Genomic DNA, 5,000 nt, shown 5'->3' on the forward strand with positions numbered 1-5,000 from the left:
TCCCTCTCTCCCTTTCCTCCCTCTCTCCCTCCCTCCCTCCCTCCCTCCCTCCCTCCCTCCCTCTCCCTCTCCCTCCCTTCCTCCCTCTCTCCCTCCCTCCCCCTCCCTCCCCCCCTCTCTCCTCCCTCCCTCTCTCTCTCTCCCTCTCTCTCCCTCCCTCTCTCCCTCCCTCCCTCCCAAATAAACAATACAAATGAACAGTAAACATTAACACTCACAGAAGTTCCAAAAGATTAAAGACATTACCAATGTCATCATATGTACAAAAGGGAAAATAAATAAACATAATATGGGTTGTATTTACAATGGTGTTTGTTCTTCACTGGTTGCCCTTTTCTTGTGGCAACAGGTCACAAATCTTGCTGCTGTGATGTCACACTGTGGTATTTTACCCAGTAGATATGGGAGTTTATCAAAATTGGGTTTGTTTTCAAATTCTGTGTGGGTCTGTGTAATCTGAGGGAAATATGTGTAGTTTCCACTCATTTTGTGGGCAGTGAGCACAAAAGCCTGTCTTCTCTTGAGAGCCAGGTCTGCCTACGGCGGCCTTTCTCAAGTGCAAGTTATATCACTAAGTCTGTACATATATACAAGCTTTCTTAAGTTTGGTCAGGTATCTGCCACTATGTACTCTCTGTTTAGGGTCAGTCACAGTGATTAGGTATTCTGCCACTATGTACTGTTTAGGGTCAGTCACAGTGGTCAGGTATTCTGCCACTGTGTACTCTCTGTTTAGGGTCAGTCACAGTGGTCAGGTATTCTGCCACTGTGTACTCTCTGTTTAGGGTCAGTCACAGTGGTCAGGTATTCTGCCACTGTACTCTATGTTTAGGGTCAGTCACAGTGGTCAGGTATTCTGCCACTGTGTACTCTCTGTTTAGGGTCAGTCAGTGGTCAGGTATTCTGCCACTGTGTACTCTCTGTTTAGGGTCAGTCACAGTGGTCAGGTATTCTGCCACTGTGTACTCTCTGTTTAATCAGTCACAGTGGTCAGGTATCTGCCACTGTGTACTCTCTGTTTAGGGTCAGTCACAGTGGTCAGGTATCTGCCACTATGTACTCTCTGTTTAGGGTCAGTCACAGTGGTCAGGTATTCTGCCACTATGTACCCTGTTTAGGGTCAGTCACAGTGGTGGGTGTTGCCACTGTGTACTCTCTGTTTAGGGTCAGTCACAGTGGTCAGGTATTCTGCCACTGTGTACTCTCTGTTTAGGGGTCGGTCACAGTGGTCAGGTATTCTGCCACTGTGTACCTATGTTTAGGGTCAGTCACAGTGGTCAGGTATTCTGCCATTGTGTACTTCTCTGTTTAGGTCGATGCAGTGGTCAGGTATTCTGCCACTGTGTACTCTGTTTAGGGTCAGTCACAGTGGTCAGGTATTCTGCCACTGTGTACTCTCTGTTTAGGGTCAGTCACAGTGGTCAGGTATCTGCCACTGTGTACTCTGTTTAGGTCAGTCACAGTGGTCAGGTATCTGCCTATGTACTCTTCTGTTTAGGGTCAGTCACAGTGGTCAGGTATCTGCCACTGTGTACTCTCTGTTTAGGGTCAGTCACAGTGGTCAGGTATCTGCCACTATGTACTCTCTGTTTAGGGGTCAGTCACAGTGGTCAGGTATCTGCCACTGTACTCTATGTTTAGGGTCAGTCACAGTGGTCAGGTATCTGCCACTATGTACTCTCTGTTTAGGGTCAGTCACAGTGTGGTCCAGGTATTCTGCCACTGTGTACTCTATGTTTAGGGTCAGTCACAGTGGTCAGGTATTCTGCCACTGTGTACTCTCTGTTTAGGGTCAGTCACAGTGGTCAGGTATTCTGCCACTGTGTACTCTCTGTTTAGGGTCAGTCACAGTGGTCAGGTATTCTGCCACTGTGTACTCTGTTTAGGGTCAGTCACAGTGGTCAGGTATCTGCCACTGTGTACTCTCTGTTTAGGGTCAGTCACAGTGGTCAGGTATCTGCCACTATGTACTCTCTGTTTAGGGTCAGGTCACGGTGGTCAGGTATCTGCCACTGTGTACTCTCTGTTTAGGGTCAGTCACAGTGGTCAGGTATCTGCCACTATGTACTCTCTGTTTAGGGTCAGTCACAGTGGTCAGGTATCTGCCACTGTGTACTCTATGTTTAGGGTCAGTCACAGTGGTCAGGTATCTGCCACTATGTACTCTCTGTTTAGGGTCTGTCACAGTGGTCAGGTATTCTGCCACTGTGTACTCTATGTTTAGGGTCAGTCACAGTGGTCAGGTATTCTGCCACTGTGTACCTATGTTTAGGGTCAGTCACAGTGGTCAGGTATTCTGCCACTGTGTACTCTATGTTTAGGGTCAGTCACAGTGGTCAGGTATTCTGCCACTGTGTACTCTCTGTTTAGGGTCAGTCACAGTGGTCAGGTATCTGCCACTATGTACAATCTGTTTAGGGTCAGTCACAGTGGTCAGGTATCTGCCACTGTGTACTCTGTTTAGGATCAGTCACAGTGGTCAGGTATCTGCCACTATGTACTCTCTGTTTAGGGTCAGTCACAGTGGTCAGGTATCTGCCACTGTGTACTCTATGTTTAGGGTCAGTCACAGTGGTCAGGTATTCTGCCACTGTGTACTCTGTTTAGGGTCAGTCACAGTGGTCAGGTATCTGCCACTGTGTACTCTCTGTTTAGGGTCAGTCACAGTGGTCAGGTATCTGCCACTGTGTACTCTCTGTTTAGGGTCAGTCACAGTGGTCAGGTATCTGCCACTATGTACTCTCTGTTTAGGGTCAGTCACAGTGGTCAGGTATCTGCCACTGTGTACTCTATGTTTAGGGTCAGTCACATTGGTCAGGTATCTGCCACTATGTACTCTCTGTTTAGGGTCTGTCACAGTGGTCAGGTATTCTGCCACTGTGTACTCTATGTTTAGGGTCAGTCACAGTGGTCAGGTATTCTGCCACTGTGTACTCTATGTTTAGGGTCAGTCACAGTGGTCAGGTATTCTGCCACTGTGTACTCTATGTTTAGGGTCAGTCACAGTGGTCAGGTATTCTGCCACTGTGTACTCTCTGTTTAGGGTCAGTCACAGTGGTCAGGTATTCTGCCACTGTGTACTCTCTGTTTAGGGTCAGTCACAGTGGTCAGGTATTCTGCCACTGTGTACTCTCTGTTTAGGGTCAGTCACAGTGGTCAGGTATTCTGCCACTGTGTACTCTCTGTTTAGGGTCAGCCACAGTGGTCAGGTATCTGCCACTGTGTACTCTCTGTTTAGGGTCAGTCACAGTGGTCAGGTATCTGCCACTATGTACTCTCTGTTTAGGGTCAGTCACAGTGGTCAGGTATCTGCCACTGTGTACTCTCTGTTTAGGGTCAGTCACAGTGGTCAGGTATCTGCCACTATGTACTCTCTGTTTAGGGTCAGTCACAGTGGTCAGGTATCTGCCACTGTGTACTCTATGTTTAGGGTCAGTCACAGTGGTCAGGTATCTGCCACTATGTACTCTCTGTTTAGGGTCAGTCCCAGTGGTCAGGTATTCTGCCACTGTGTACTCTATGTTTAGGGTCAGTCACAGTGGTCAGGTATTCTGCCACTGTGTACTCTCTGTTTAGGGTCAGTCACAGTGGTCAGGTATTCTGCCACTGTGTACTCTATGTTTAGGGTCAGTCACAGTGGTCAGGTATTCTGCCACTGTGTACTCTCTGTTTAGGGTCAGTCACAGTGGTCAGGTATTCTGCCACTGTGTACTCTATGTTTAGGGTCAGTCACAGTGGTCAGGTATTCTGCCACTGTGTACTCTATGTTTAGGGTCAGTCACAGTGGTCAGGTATTCTGCCACTGTGTACTCTCTGTTTAGGGTCAGTCACAGTGGTCAGGTATTCTGCCACTGTGTACTCTCTGTTTAGGGTCAGTCACAGTGGTCAGGTATTCTGCCACTGTGTACTCTCTGTTTAGGGTCAGTCACAGTGGTCAGGTATTCTGCCACTGTGTACTCTCTGTTTAGGGTCAGTCACAGTGGTCAGGTATTCTGCCACTGTGTACTCTCTGTTTAGGGTCAGTCACAGTGGTCAGGTATCTGCCACTGTGTACTCTATGTTTAGGGTCAGTCACAGTGGTCAGGTATCTGCCACTATGTACTCTCTGTTTAGGGTCTGTCACAGTGGTCAGGTATTCTGCCACTGTGTACTCTATGTTTAGGGTCAGTCACAGTGGTCAGGTATTCTGCCACTGTGTACTCTCTGTTTAGGGTCAGTCACAGTGGTCAGGTATTCTGCCACTGTGTACTCTCTGTTTAGGGTCAGTCACAGTGGTCAGGTATTCTGCCACTGTGTACTCTCTGTTTAGGGTCAGTCACAGTGGTCAGGTATTCTGCCACTGTGTACTCTCTGTTTAGGGTCAGTCACAGTGGTCAGGTATTCTGCCACTGTGTACTCTCTGTTTAGGGTCAGTCACAGTGGTCAGGTATTCTGCCACTGTGTACTCTCTGTTTAGGGTCAGTCACAGTGGTCAGGTATTCTGCCACTGTGTACTCTCTGTTTAGGGTCCGTCAACATTCTAGTTTGCTCAGTTTTTTTTATTCTTTCCAATGTGTCAAGTAATTATCTTTTAGTTTTCTCATCATCTTGTTGGGTCTAATTGTGCTGGACCAGCTTGCTGAGGGGACTCTTCTCCAGGTTCATCTCTCTGTAGGTGATGGCTTTGTTATGGAAGGTTTGGGAATCGCTTCCCTTTAGGTGGTTATAGAATTTAACGGCTCTTTTCTGGACTCTGATCATTAGCGGGTATCGGCCTAATTCTGCTCTGCATGCATTACTTGGTGTTTTACGTTGTACACTGAAGATATTTTAGCAGAATTCTGCATGCAGAGTCTCAATTTGGTGTTTGTCCCATTTAGTGAATTCTTGGTTGGTGAGCGGACCTCAGACCTCACAACCATAAAGGGCAATGGGCTCTATGACTGATTCAAGTATGTTTAGTCAGATGTTATGTGCCTTGTGTCTCAGCTCGTTCACAGCTTTGTGGAAGTTACCCGTGG

General features: G+C 47.6%; 1 long non-coding RNA gene across 4 annotated transcripts; it reads left to right on the forward strand.

Annotated features, from left to right (window-relative positions):
- Positions 1-716: 716 nt before the first annotated feature.
- Positions 717-4,474, forward strand: LOC127923402 (uncharacterized). 4 transcript variants are annotated; one of them, XR_008114273.1, is made up of 5 exons: positions 717-804; positions 1,712-1,858; positions 2,867-3,160; positions 3,498-3,889; positions 4,133-4,474. It is a non-coding gene; the product is annotated as an uncharacterized LOC127923402 (long non-coding RNA). The 4 variants fall into 4 exon arrangements; XR_008114276.1 differs by having other exon boundaries at positions 3,498-3,840; XR_008114274.1 differs by having other exon boundaries at positions 2,867-3,111.
- Positions 4,475-5,000: the final 526 nt, after the last annotated feature.

Source organism: Oncorhynchus keta, unplaced genomic scaffold, assembly GCF_023373465.1.
Source record: "Oncorhynchus keta strain PuntledgeMale-10-30-2019 unplaced genomic scaffold, Oket_V2 Un_contig_29572_pilon_pilon, whole genome shotgun sequence".
Lineage (NCBI taxonomy): Eukaryota > Metazoa > Chordata > Actinopteri > Salmoniformes > Salmonidae > Oncorhynchus > Oncorhynchus keta.